General features: G+C 44.6%; 3 non-coding genes and 2 pseudogenes across 3 annotated transcripts; all 5 read left to right on the top strand.

Annotated features, from left to right (window-relative positions):
- Positions 1–6,352: 6,352 nt before the first annotated feature.
- LOC130345424 (U2 spliceosomal RNA) lies at positions 6,353–6,551 on the top strand. The gene has a single exon (XR_008884145.1). It is a non-coding gene; the product is annotated as a U2 spliceosomal RNA (small nuclear RNA).
- Positions 6,552–8,649: 2,098 nt separating this feature from the next.
- LOC130345430 (U2 spliceosomal RNA) lies at positions 8,650–8,809 on the top strand (annotated as a pseudogene).
- A 693-nt stretch (positions 8,810–9,502) lies between these two features.
- On the top strand, positions 9,503–9,692 carry LOC130345423 (U2 spliceosomal RNA). The gene has a single exon (XR_008884144.1). It is a non-coding gene; the product is annotated as a U2 spliceosomal RNA (small nuclear RNA).
- A 2,086-nt stretch (positions 9,693–11,778) lies between these two features.
- LOC130345431 (U2 spliceosomal RNA) lies at positions 11,779–11,882 on the top strand (annotated as a pseudogene).
- Positions 11,883–12,677: 795 nt separating this feature from the next.
- On the top strand, positions 12,678–12,865 carry LOC130345421 (U2 spliceosomal RNA). Its single transcript, XR_008884143.1, has one exon. It is a non-coding gene; the product is annotated as a U2 spliceosomal RNA (small nuclear RNA).
- Positions 12,866–14,337: the final 1,472 nt, after the last annotated feature.

The following is a 14,337-nucleotide window of genomic DNA, read 5'->3' on the forward strand; positions in this document are numbered from 1 at the left end:
AGGAGCCTTAGCACTGTGCTGTGATGTCACTCAATACCACTGACATCACTAGGTGTAAACAACATCTCTCCTTTGCTGTGTATGTGACTATGGAGCTGTTTGGTGATGTCGTCTATTACGGCCTTCATAGAAGCAACAGGAGATTGTTGCATCCATCTTGAACCCTCAGAACTACAGTGCTATGATGTCACTCACTTCCACAGGCCTTGCAGAGTGTAAACAACAACAACCCAGCTTTGTTGTGTATGTAACCAAAGGGATTTGTGATGTCACCTAGAACCTTCACAGCAGCGACAGCTTTATGAGGAGCATCAGCACTGCTCTGCCTGAGCAGAACCATCACCGCCATAGGTTGTCAAATAACCCGGATTTAACCCACACAGGTAAGTCCAATGGGGTGCAGGCATGTCCTCTATGCTTACAGCTTCCCGTGGGTGTTGGTTTGATACCGTTTGGGGACAGCCAAGGAGGCATCTGCAGGCAACAAAGGTAGGTGTGTGCTTGTGTGTGTGTTTCCTATGCAGATCCTAAGCCCAGTGTCACATGCAAGTAGGAGGAGTAAGAAGGGTTCCTGGCAAATCCGGGTTATGGATTGCATTTAAAAAGGCCCCGTGGGAGTGCAATGGGCCCCTGTCTTGCTGCTTAGCAATAATGGTATGGGTTTAGGTTCTGCTGTGTGTACTGGTGGTTGACTGCCCCCCAGCCCAGAGTGTGCATGGAAAATTGTCTGGCAGCCTCCCTGACAGCAAGCAGTGATAGTGCCCATGAAGGGGACCTTGTTGGGCCCGCCCCTTTCACGGTTATCGCTTCTCGGCCTTTTGGCTAGATCAAGTGTCTGGTCAGGAGGATCCTGGGAGTTTGTCCTACCTTTTCCAAGGGGGGCTGCTACGAGGAACCGAAAAGGCGATCGACAAGATGGGTGTTCGCATCCGTTACCTTACATCCGGTGAAACGCGGATTCGTTTTTCCTTTCGCTTTGATGTTGATGAAGACAAGCAAGAACTCGTCCAACTTTCTTATTTTGTGAAAGAAACTCTCTACAAGCTTCTTGGGGTGAAGAAAGAGAACATCGTCTGTCTCAGAGATCCTCGGAAGGGCAGCTTCATCCTAACTCTGGACTCTGCTTATGCATGCCAGAATCTTTTTGAGAAGCTGAAAAGCAATCAAGACCTTGCTGAGCTTGATGGGATCACGGTCACAGTGTTGTATACTGGAGGCGATATTCCTCTAGTTGTGTGTATGCACAATCCCTTTGTGACTGTGTCCCATATTGAGCTCTTTTTGGGGAAATACTGCAGTTCTGTTAAGTATTCCCATAAGGTGATGAATTCAGAAGACCTATGGACGGGGAAACATAAGTTTTTTGTGAAAATGAAGGAGGATGCTACTGGCATTGGAGGGTTGTGTCATCCACCCTCCAACTTTTCTATCGGTCGGGATAAGGGCTATTTGTTTTATCCCGAGATGCCTACTTTTTGTAGGAAATGTAAGAAATTCGGACATACTATGGAAGTTTGCACGGACACTACAGTTCGCTGTGGTCGGTGCAATCAAGAAGGCCATGTTTCTAAGGACTGTGCTAAAATCGTCTGCAACATTTGTGGTGAAGAAGGCCATGCCTTTAAAGATTGCAGTCTCCGTTCCAGTGTAGCTAGATCGTGGGCTGACCGTGTAGCGGGGAGAGTGGGTGTAGTGCAAGCTGAAGTACCACCTGCGAAAGCACCCCAGCGGTCTGAGGCGCCTTCAGAAAAGCCGGCTGTAACTTCTCATGTCGTGGCGGAGCTTATGGACCTTTCTGCTGTGCCTGAGACAGAGGGGAGACCTTCTGTGGAGGGTTCTGGTGGTGGAGGGTCACTAGTGAGCAGTGAAGCCATGGAGGTTGGCGTGAAGGAGATCAAGCGGAAGAAGGAACTTGGAGATGAGCCACAACTTGGCATTAAACGGCCTGTCAAAAAAAGCTCAGACGAATGTGAGGACAGTCAACATGCATGGAGGCCTTCTATAAGATCAGCGTCCGATCCAAAAAATATCAAAGAGTTCGAAAGCCCGGAGTCACCTGTGGGTTTCATATCGGACTCAAACTCCAGTAGCGAATAGCTTCCTTAAAGTGCTCCTCTCTTAATGTGAGAGGTCTAAAGAGCCCTACGAGAAGGGCTGCTTTGTTTAGTTTTTTAGAGACCTTGGACTGTTCTCTGTTCTTTTTACAAGAATGTGGAATTGAACATAGTCCAAATTATGAGGACCTTTGTCGTAGCTGGACTTTGGGACCATCGGTCTGGTCGGGTGACAATCTGAACAGATCTTCAGGTGTTGGGATCTTGTTTAGAGGTTCAGATGTACAAGTTTTGTCCTTCTTAGAAATTATACCTGGTAGAGCGCTATTAGTTAATATTAAGTACAATGGCTCAGAGATTAAGCTTTTTAACATCTATGCTTCTCCTGAAAAAAATGAGAGAGCCGACTTGATTAATGATATTCAGGCTTTTATCCCAGGTTCAACACCTATTTTAATGGCTGGAGATTTTAATTGTTGTATGAGTGGTGATCATCGTGAGAGTGGAAGTGTGCATGTCAGAGTGGATAAAACAGAGAAACAGATTAAGAGTATGACTGAGGATTTTAACTTTACCGATGTCTGGAGGAGAAAATACCCAGACGACCCTGGTTACACATGGGAAAATAATGTCTGCAAATCCAGGATTGATTTTATTTTTTTATCGGAAAGTTTTAATCTAGTTGAGGTTTCTCTTTTATCGAATATTTTCTCTGATCATAAGTTATTACATGCACATGTCACTTTACCTGGCCTAGAGAAAGGCAGAGGCGTTTGGAAGCTCAACACTACTTTATTAGAGGACATGAAAACAAAAAATGATTTTATTGCTGCTTATAACAAATGGAGATTGCGTCAATCCCAATATAAAAATATTTTGGATTGGTGGGAGGATGTTAAAAAGTGGACTAAACTGTTTTTTATCCGTGTGGGCATCCAAAAGGCTAAGGAGAAAAAGTTATGGTTTAAAATGTTAAACACTAAAATCCAAACATATTATAAACTAAAGCAAGCCGGGCTTGAGATGGATGATGTTATTGCTCAGACAAAGAATGAAATAAAAAATGCCATTAGTCAAAAAGGAAAAGAAATGATTTTTAACAGCAAGGTGCAATGTCTGGAGAATGATGAAAAGTGTTCGAGATTCTTTTTTAAGAAGGTGGTGGGAAAGAAAGAAATGATATCTGTAATAGAAGGGAAGATAACTAATGAAGAGATGTTGCGAGAAGCACAAGTATTTTATCAGGAGCTTTTTAATAAAAAAGATATTGATATTTCCTTTACTAATGATGTTTTAGATACCTTGGATTCAAAACTTGACAAAACTGACCAAGAGAGCCTTTGTGATGAAATCTTTTTACCTGAACTTTTAAGCACTTTTAAGAGTTTTTTAAATGGTAAAACACCTGGTTCGGATGGGTTGCCAGTTGAATTTTATCTGTGTTTTTGGTCCATTTTAAAAGATGATCTTTTAGGTATTTTTAACTGTGCTTTTAAATCTGAGATTTTACCTGCGTCCTGGAGAGATGGTGTTGTTACTCTGATTTTTAAAAAAGGAGACATCTCTAAATTAGAAAATTGGAGGCCTATTACCCTGCTAAATACAGACTATAAGGTTTTAGCAAAAATTTTAGCAAATAGGCTCAAGCAGGTAATTTCTAAGGTTATACACAGTGACCAAGTATGCGGAGTACCTGGAAGGAAAATAAGTGATCATCTAAACCTTGTAAAAGATGTTTTATGGTATCAGAAACAATGTGATCAGAAATTGGCAATTTTATCCTTGGATTTTCAAAAGGCTTATGACCGTGTTTCTCATGATTTTTTATGGTTGGTTTTAAAGAAAATGAATTTTCCTGATTTTATTGTTGGAAAAATTGCACTTTTATATAAAAACTGTTTTAGTCGTATTTTAATTAACGGTTTTTTATCCCAAGAGGTATGTTTACAGTCTGGGGTGAAACAGGGGTGCCCCCTATCACCCATTCTTTTCATATGTGCAATAGAACCTCTGTTGAATGTTTTGAGAAAAGATAAGCTCATTAGAGGAGTGCCAATCCCTGGAAGTGGAGGACAGAGCGTAAAGACGATAGCATACATGGATGATGTTAATATTCTATGTCCAGATGAACCATCCCTGAAACGTGCTATCAGACAGACAGAATTTTTTTGTGAGGGCTCTGGCTTCAAATTAAATAAAAATAAATGTGATTGCTTTGCAATAGGGAATTGGGGCAATACGGAGGTGAATGTGCAATATGATAAAATCAAAATCTTGGGTGTCATCTTTGACAATGAAAATAATGGAGAGGAAAGCTGGTCCATCGTCAAAGAGAAAGTGCAAAAGAAAATAAGTTTTTGGAAAATGAGGAAATTAACAATAGAAGGAAAAGTACTGATAATGAAAGCTTTGTTGCTACCTATCATGCTATATTTAAGCTTGGTTTTCCCACCGAGTGAACGCACCTTAAAGTTTTTAAACAAGATTTGCTTTCATTTTTTATGGGGGTCTAAAATGGATAAACTCAGGAGAGATGTAATGATGAAGACAAAGAAATTGGGGGGTAAGGATGTGCCTGATTTAAAAAGGTTTTTATATATTCACTTTTTTTCTATGTGTTTTAATGGCTTGCAAAGAAACTGTTATTGGTCTTATTTTTTAAAATATGCTGCAGGTCACATTTTTAGAAAAAGAAAGTGGATAACCTTACCTTTAACGTCCCCAATCTTATTTATTCCCCCAGCGCACTATGTGGTTTTAGAAAAGATTATTCGTATTTATGGCATTGCTAATTTTAGTCAAGAAATTTGTAGTAATGCACGAAAATTAGTTCCTGAAATCAGGAAGATAGAACAGATTTGCTTAATATCTAATTATTCCACTGAGAAATCTCTAAGAGTTTGGAGGATGGTGAATATGGGATTCTTATCTAATGACTTAAAAGATCTGGCCTGGCAGATAGCACATCAATGTTTGCCTACCAGAGAATTCCAACACAGAAGAGGATTGTGTCGTAGTGCAAAGTGCCCGAGAATGGGGTGTCCTAGTGAGGAAACAGTTTTACACCTTTTTTGGAACTGTTTTTACGCCCAAGAGATATGGCATTTGATAGGACCCTTACTAAAATTCATTTCTGATCTTAATTTTTTAAATCATGAAGTTATTTTATATGGATTTTATAATGTTTTATCTGTGGAAAAGTCTCGGGTTTTGTGGATTAGTATAAATTGTATTAAAATTGCACTATGGAAGACGAGGAATATTCTTCTTTTTAAAAGAGACACTATTACCTCTAAAGATTGTGTTCGCCTAGCTCTTAGTGAGATGTATGTTTTCTATTTATTGGATAAAAAAAGATTAGGTCACAAAGTGGCTAAAAGTCTTTGGAATCTACATCTGTGGAATATGCTTTTAGCAGACTAAGTATAATCTGGACTGCGTAAGGTCTTTTAGTCTAAGAATATTATATCTAAAAGTAAAAAATCTGTTCTTATCAGTTTTCATGCTGGTGGGGATGGGTGCTGCATGGAGGATGCAGGTGTACCAGGGCTTTCCGGGGCTGGTTCTGAGGAATCAGCTCGACGGCTGCCCCGATGTGACCTGTTCCCTCCGGGTCTCGCCATGAGGCTGAGAGGGTCTAGAGCCGAGGTACTTTTGTGCCTCGGGGAGTGGTGACCCCGAGGTGCCGAAACTCACTGGGAGAATAGACTCACTGAGTTGAAGCACGGGCACCATAATCTCTTCACCTTGTGGCACTCACCTCTTGATTCCCGGCCTTCTGGCTAGGATCAGAGAAATTTTTATTGATCCGGCCGGATGTCCGGGCAGTATATCTGCACACATTCACTTATTTATTTCTTTTTTGTCTCACTGTGTCACTTTTTGCGTGTTGTGTGTTCACAGGATTGTTCAGGATGCGGTAGCCCTTCTGGGTGTCCCTCCTGGCGGTCTAGGGGAGGTGTGTGTGGCCATTAGGTTCCGCACCTCCCTGCAAACACCCCGGGTACTCCTGCTTTGGCAGGGTACCTACCGTAATCGGCTCTGCGGGCAGATACCTTGGCTAACGCCAAGGGGGATGCCGGGAGCATTTGTAGTCCCCTAGTAGCTTCGGCGAAAAGGGACATCGAACCTGGAACCTCGCAGGTACCTTTTGGTCCGGAGGCAAAGGGTAAGGTTTGTTGGGGGGCCTCTCTCCTATCGGAGAAGGGCTTGCGATAGACCGCATCCTTTGTGCACGTTTTTTTAGTGTAACACGTTTGCACTTTTTCTTGCACTTTGGGTGAATCGAAAGCACGTTCCTCGGCTTTAGATAAAAAAAAAAAAAAAAAAAAAAAAAAAAAAAAATCTGTTCTTATCAGTTTAATATCTGATACGTCCCCTATCTGGGGACCATATATTAAATGGATTTTTGAGAACGGGGGCCGATTTCGAAGCTTGCTTCCGTCGCCCTATGCATTGACCCGATATGGCAGTATCTTCGGGTACAGTGCACCACCCCCTTACAGGGTTAAAAAGAAAGATTCCTACTTTCATTGCTACCTGCTTGCTGGCTAGCCAGCTAGCCAGCCCTGTGGGCCTTGCTGCTGCTGCAGCCAAAAAACAAAAGGTGGTGCTGCTGCTGCTTCTGCTGCTTCTGCTTCTGCTTGTGTCTGGCCCCTGTTGGAGCGTCCAGGCACAGGACTTCTGCTGCTGCTGACTAAATGGCCTCCTTAATTGGATCATTTGAGTAGCCAGCACACCTGTGCAGGTAGGGCATGACATGATAGGCAGCTGCCTTGATAGCGGGTGGGTGCTGAATGTTCCTAATTGACAAAATAAGATTAATGCTTATGAAGAAATATAAAATCTCATCCCTTCCCCAATATCGCGCCACACCCCTACCCCTTAATTCCCTGGTTGAACGTGATGGACATATGTCTTTTTTCGACCGTACTAACTATGTAACTATGTAACATAACATGGGGGGGGGGGGGGGGGGGTCTCCTGGCTGTTCACACAGGTGTGTCATTGCTGTACATTGACCATGCATTGCTTCTGTGGTATTGCAAAGGCAAAGACAAATGCTTCCAGCCATCCATTGCACTAATGGATTGGTCATCAGCTGGCTGTCTATGTCCCGCATCAATATAGACCAAAGTACAGAGGGTTAGGCTATGCTATTGTGCACCTACCTGATGCATCAGAAGGTGCGAGGCCCTTGCTAAATTCTGTGCACAGACTTTGAGATCTATGCTTTAGACTGTATCTAAACCTGCTCCAACATGGACTGACATTCTGGCCTACTTTCAGCCGATGCGACTTGTCTGTCGCTGAACAGTCGCTTTTTATGTATTCAGCACCTATGTATAATGTTGTAAAAATGCTCTAGAAGCTAAAGTCGCAGAAATGTCACACATATTTGGCCTGCAACTTTCTGTGCGACAAATTCAGACAGGAAAAATCAGTATAAATCCTTAGAAAATTATCCCCCAGTGTCTCCATCTGCTGGCGGTATTGAATAAGCATTGCTGCACTGATGGGGTATGCATTAGACGAAAAAAAAGAAGAAAAAGAAGAATAATACGCCCAGAAAAGAGGCGAAAAGGAGAAAAACGTAAAAAAACGTGAAAAAAAAGTAAGAGGAAGAGAAGGGAAAAAAAGGTGGAAATGGGTTTAAAAGTGATTTCGGCGGAGAAATATATATATATATATATATATATATATATATATATATATATATATATGCGCACACACACACATAGATATAAACGTATTCTCCGTTGAGATATTGCAGCCGCTGCTGTGTCCAGGCCCAGGAGCCTTAGCACTGTGCTGTGATGTCACTCAATACCACTGACATCACTAGGTGTAAACAACATCTCTCCTTTGCTGTGTATGTGACTATGGAGCTGTTTGGTGATGTCGTCTATTACGGCCTTCATAGAAGCAACAGGAGATTGTTGCATCCATCTTGAACCCTCAGAACTACAGTGCTATGATGTCACTCACTTCCACAGGCCTTGCAGAGTGTAAACAACAACAACCCAGCTTTGTTGTGTATGTAACCAAAGGGATTTGTGATGTCACCTAGAACCTTCACAGCAGCGACAGCTTTATGAGGAGCATCAGCACTGCTCTGCCTGAGCAGAACCATCACCGCCATAGGTTGTCAAATAACCCGGATTTAACCCACACAGGTAAGTCCAATGGGGTGCAGGCATGTCCTCTATGCTTACAGCTTCCCGTGGGTGTTGGTTTGATACCGTTTGGGGACAGCCAAGGAGGCATCTGCAGGCAACAAAGGTAGGTGTGTGCTTGTGTGTGTGTTTCCTATGCAGATCCTAAGCCCAGTGTCACATGCAAGTAGGAGGAGTAAGAAGGGTTCCTGGCAAATCCGGGTTATGGATTGCATTTAAAAAGGCCCCGTGGGAGTGCAATGGGCCCCTGTCTTGCTGCTTAGCAATAATGGTATGGGTTTAGGTTCTGCTGTGTGTACTGGTGGTTGACTGCCCCCCAGCCCAGAGTGTGCATGGAAAATTGTCTGGCAGCCTCCCTGACAGCAAGCAGTGATAGTGCCCATGAAGGGGACCTTGTTGGGCCCGCCCCTTTCACGGTTATCGCTTCTCGGCCTTTTGGCTAAGATCAAGTGTAGTATCTGTTCTTATCAGTTTTCATGCTGGTGGGGATGGGTGCTGCATGGAGGATGCAGGTGTACCAGGGCTTTCCGGGGTTGGTTCTGAGGAATCAGCTCGACGGCTGCCCCGATGTGACCTGTTCCCTCCGGGTCTCGCCATGAGGCTGAGAGGGTCTAGAGCCGAGGTACTTTTGTGCCTCGGGGAGTGGTGACCCCGAGGTGCCGAAACTCACTGGGAGAATAGGCTCACTGAGTTGAAGCACGGGCACCATAATCTCTTCACCTTGTGGCACTCACCTCTTGATTCCCGGCCTTCTGGCTAGGATCAGAGAAATTTTTATAGATCCGGCCGGATGTCCGGGCAGTATATCTGCACACATTCACTTATTTATTTCTTTTTTGTCTCACTGTGTCACTTTTTGCGTGTTGTGTGTTCACAGGATTGGTCAGGATGCGGTAGCCCTTCTGGGTGTCCCTCCTGGCGGTCTAGGGGAGGTGTGTGTGGCCATTAGGTTCCGCACCTCCCTGCAAACACCCCGGGTACTCCTGCTTTGGCAGGGTACCTACCGTAATCGGCTCTGCGGGCAGATACCTTGGCTAACGCCAAGGGGGATGCCGGGAGCATTTGTGGTCCCCTAGTAGCTTCGGCGAAAAGGGACATCGAACCTGGAACCTCGCAGGTACCTTTTGGTCCGGAGGTGAAGGGTAAGGTTTGTTGGGGGGCCTCTCTCCTATCGGAGAAGGGCTTGCGATAGACCGCATCCTTTGTGCACTTTTTTTTAGTGTAACACGTTTGCACTTTTTCTTGCACTTTGGGTGAATCGAAAGCACGTTCCTCGGCTTTAAAAAAAAAAAAAAAAAAAAAAAAAAAATCTGTTCTTATCAGTTTAATATCTGATACGTCCCCTATCTGGGGACCATATATTAAATGGATTTTTGAGAACGGGGGCCGATTTCGAAGCTTGCTTCCGTCGCCCTATGCATTGACCCGATATGGCAGTATCTTCGGGTACAGTGCACCACCCCCTTACAGGGTTAAAAAGAAAGATTCCTACTTTCATTGCTACCTGCTTGCTGGCTAGCCAGCTAGCCAGCCCTGTGGGCCTTGCTGCTGCTGCAGCCAAAAAACAAAAGGTGGTGCTGCTGCTGCTTCTGCTGCTTCTGCTTCTGCTTGTGTCTGGCCCCTGTTGGAGCGTCCAGGCACAGGACTTCTGCTGCTGCTGACTAAATGGCCTCCTTAATTGGATCATTTGAGTAGCCAGCACACCTGTGCAGGTAGGGCATGACATGATAGGCAGCTGCCTTGATAGCGGGTGGGTGCTGAATGTTCCTAATTGACAAAATAAGATTAATGCTTATGAAGAAATATAAAATCTCATCCCTTCCCCAATATCGCGCCACACCCCTACCCCTTAATTCCCTGGTTGAACGTGATGGACATATGTCTTTTTTCGACCGTACTAACTATGTAACTATGTAACATAACATGGGGGGGGGTCTCCTGGCTGTTCACACAGGTGTGTCATTGCTGTACATTGACCATGCATTGCTTCTGTGGTATTGCAAAGGCAAAGACAAATGCTTCCAGCCATCCATTGCACTAATGGATTGGTCATCAGCTGGCTGTCTATGTCCCGCATCAATATAGACCAAAGTACAGAGGGTTAGGCTATGCTATTGTGCACCTACCTGATGCATCAGAAGGTGCGAGGCCCTTGCTAAATTCTGTGCACAGACTTTGAGATCTATGCTTTAGACTGTATCTAAACCTGCTCCAACATGGACTGACATTCTGGCCTACTTTCAGCCGATGCGACTTGTCTGTCGCTGAACAGTCGCTTTTTATGTATTCAGCACCTATGTATAATGTTGTAAAAATGCTCTAGAAGCTAAAGTCGCAGAAATGTCACACATATTTGGCCTGCAACTTTCTGTGCGACAAATTCAGACAGGAAAAATCAGTATAAATCCTTAGAAAATTATCCCCCAGTGTCTCCATCTGCTGGCGGTATTGAATAAGCATTGCTGCACTGATGGGGTATGCATTAGACGAAAAAAAAGAAGAAAAAGAAGAATAATACGCCCAGAAAAGAGGCGAAAAGGAGAAAAACGTAAAAAAACGTGAAAAAAAAGTAAGAGGAAGAGAAGGGAAAAAAAGGTGGAAATGGGTTTAAAAGTGATTTCGGCGGAGAAATATATATATATATATATATATATATATATATATATATATATATATGCGCACACACACACATAGATATAAACGTATTCTTCGTTGAGATATTGCAGCCGCTGCTGTGTCCAGGCCCAGGAGCCTTAGCACTGTGCTGTGATGTCACTCAATACCACTGACATCACTAGGTGTAAACAACATCTCTCCTTTGCTGTGTATGTGACTATGGAGCTGTTTGGTGATGTCGTCTATTACGGCCTTCATAGAAGCAACAGGAGATTGTTGCATCCATCTTGAACCCTCAGAACTACAGTGCTATGATGTCACTCACTTCCACAGGCCTTGCAGAGTGTAAACAACAACAACCCAGCTTTGTTGTGTATGTAACCAAAGGGATTTGTGATGTCACCTAGAACCTTCACAGCAGCGACAGCTTTATGAGGAGCATCAGCACTGCTCTGCCTGAGCAGAACCATCACCGCCATAGGTTGTCAAATAACCCGGATTTAACCCACACAGGTAAGTCCAATGGGGTGCAGGCATGTCCTCTATGCTTACAGCTTCCCGTGGGTGTTGGTTTGATACCGTTTGGGGACAGCCAAGGAGGCATCTGCAGGCAACAAAGGTAGGTGTGTGCTTGTGTGTGTGTTTCCTATGCAGATCCTAAGCCCAGTGTCACATGCAAGTAGGAGGAGTAAGAAGGGTTCCTGGCAAATCCGGGTTATGGATTGCATTTAAAAAGGCCCCGTGGGAGTGCAATGGGCCCCTGTCTTGCTGCTTAGCAATAATGGTATGGGTTTAGGTTCTGCTGTGTGTACTGGTGGTTGACTGCCCCCCAGCCCAGAGTGTGCATGGAAAATTGTCTGGCAGCCTCCCTGACAGCAAGCAGTGATAGTGCCCATGAAGGGGACCTTGTTGGGCCCGCCCCTTTCACGGTTATCGCTTCTCGGCCTTTTGGCTAAGATCAAGTGTAGTATCTGTTCTTATCAGTTCTCGGCCTTTTGGCTAAGATCAAGTGTAGTATCTGTTCTTATCAGTTTTCATGCTGGTGGGGATGGGTGCTGCATGGAGGATGCAGGTGTACCAGGGCTTTCCGGGGCTGGTTCTGAGGAATCAGCTCGACGGCTGCCCCGATGTGACCTGTTCCCTCCGGGTCTCGCCATGAGGCTGAGAGGGTCTAGAGCCGAGGTACTTTTGTGCCTCGGGGAGTGGTGACCCCGAGGTGCCGAAACTCACTGGGAGAATAGGCTCACTGAGTTGAAGCACGGGCACCATAATCTCTTCACCTTGTGGCACTCACCTCTTGATTCCCGGCCTTCTGGCTAGGATCAGAGAAATTTTTATAGATCCGGCCGGATGTCCGGGCAGTATATCTGCACACATTCACTTATTTATTTATTTTTTGTCTCACTGTGTCACTTTTTGCGTGTTGTGTGTTCACAGGATTTGTCAGGATGCGGTAGCCCTTCTGGGTGTCCCTCCTGGCGGTCTAGGGGAGGTGTGTGTGGCCATTAGGTTCCGCACCTCCCTGCAAACACCCCGGGTACTCCTGCTTCGCAGGGTACCTACCGTAATCGGCTCTGCGGGCAGATACCTTGGCTAACGCCAAGGGGGATGCCGGGAGCATTTGTGGTCTCCTAGTAGCTTCGGCGAAAAGGGACATCGAACCTGGAACCTCGCAGGTACCTTTTGGTCCGGAGGCGAAGGGTAAGGTTTGTTGGGGGGCCTCTCTCCTATCGGAGAAGGGCTTGCGATAGACCGCATCCTTTGTGCACGTTTTTTTAGTGTAACACGTTTGCACTTTTTCTTGCACTTTGGGTGAATCGAAAGCACGTTCCTCGGCTTTAGATAAAAAAAAAAAAAAAAAAAAAATCTGTTCTTATCAGTTTAATATCTGATACGTCCCCTATCTGGGGACCATATATTAAATGGATTTTTGAGAACGGGGGCCGATTTCGAAGCTTGCTTCCGTCGCCCTATGCATTGACCCGATATGGCAGTATCTTCGGGTACAGTGCACCACCCCCTTACAGGGTTAAAAAGAAAGATTCCTACTTTCATTGCTACCTGCTTGCTGGCTAGCCAGCTAGCCAGCCCTGTGGGCCTTGCTGCTGCTGCAGCCAAAAAACAAAAGGTGATGCTGCTGCTGCTTCTGCTGCTTCTGCTTCTGCTTGTGTCTGGCCCCTGTTGGAGCGTCCAGGCACAGGACTTCTGCTGCTGCTGACTAAATGGCCTCCTTAATTGGATCATTTGAGTAGCCAGCACACCTGTGCAGGTAGGGCATGACATGATAGGCAGCTGCCTTGATAGCGGGTGGGTGCTGAATGTTCCTAATTGACAAAATAAGATTAATGCTTATGAAGAAATATAAAATCTCATCCCTTCCCCAATATCGCGCCACACCCCTACCCCTTAATTCCCTGGTTGAACGTGATGGACATATGTCTTTTTTCGACCGTACTAACTATGTAACTATGTAACATAACATGGGGGGGGGGGGGGTCTCCTGGCTGTTCACACAGGTGTGTCATTGCTGTACATTGACCATGCATTGCTTCTGTGGTATTGCAAAGGCAAAGACAAATGCTTCCAGCCATCCATTGCACTAATGGATTGGTCATCAGCTGGCTGTCTATGTCCCGCATCAATATAGACCAAAGTACAGAGGGTTAGGCTATGCTATTGTGCACCTACCTGATGCATCAGAAGGTGCGAGGCCCTTGCTAAATTCTGTGCACAGACTTTGAGATCTATGCTTTAGACTGTATCTAAACCTGCTCCAACATGGACTGACATTCTGGCCTACTTTCAGCCGATGCGACTTGTCTGTCGCTGAACAGTCGCTTTTTATGTATTCAGCACCTATGTATAATGTTGTAAAAATGCTCTAGAAGCTAAAGTCGCAGAAATGTCACACATATTTGGCCTGCAACTTTCTGTGCGACAAATTCAGACAGGAAAAATCAGTATAAATCCTTAGAAAATTATCCCCCAGTGTCTCCATCTGCTGGCGGTATTGAATAAGCATTGCTGCACTGATGGGGTATGCATTAGACGAAAAAAAAGAAGAAAAAGAAGAATAATACGCCCAGAAAAGAGGCGAAAAGGAGAAAAACGTAAAAAAACGTGAAAAAAAAGTAAGAGGAAGAGAAGGGAAAAAAAGGTGGAAATGGGTTTAAAAGTGATTTCGGCGGAGATATATATATATATATATATATATATATATATATATATATATATGCGCACACACACACATAGATATAAACGTATTCTCCGTTGAGATATTGCAGCCGCTGCTGTGTCCAGGCCCAGGAGCCTTAGCACTGTGCTGTGATGTCACTCAATACCACTGACATCACTAGGTGTAAACAACATCTCTCCTTTGCTGTGTATGTGACTATGGAGCTGTTTGGTGATGTAGTCTATTACGGCCTTCATAGAAGCAACAGGAGATTGTTGCATCCATCTTGAACCCTCAGAACTACAGTGCTATGATG

Source organism: Hyla sarda, unplaced genomic scaffold (genome assembly GCF_029499605.1).
Source record: "Hyla sarda isolate aHylSar1 unplaced genomic scaffold, aHylSar1.hap1 scaffold_751, whole genome shotgun sequence".
Lineage (NCBI taxonomy): Eukaryota > Metazoa > Chordata > Amphibia > Anura > Hylidae > Hyla > Hyla sarda.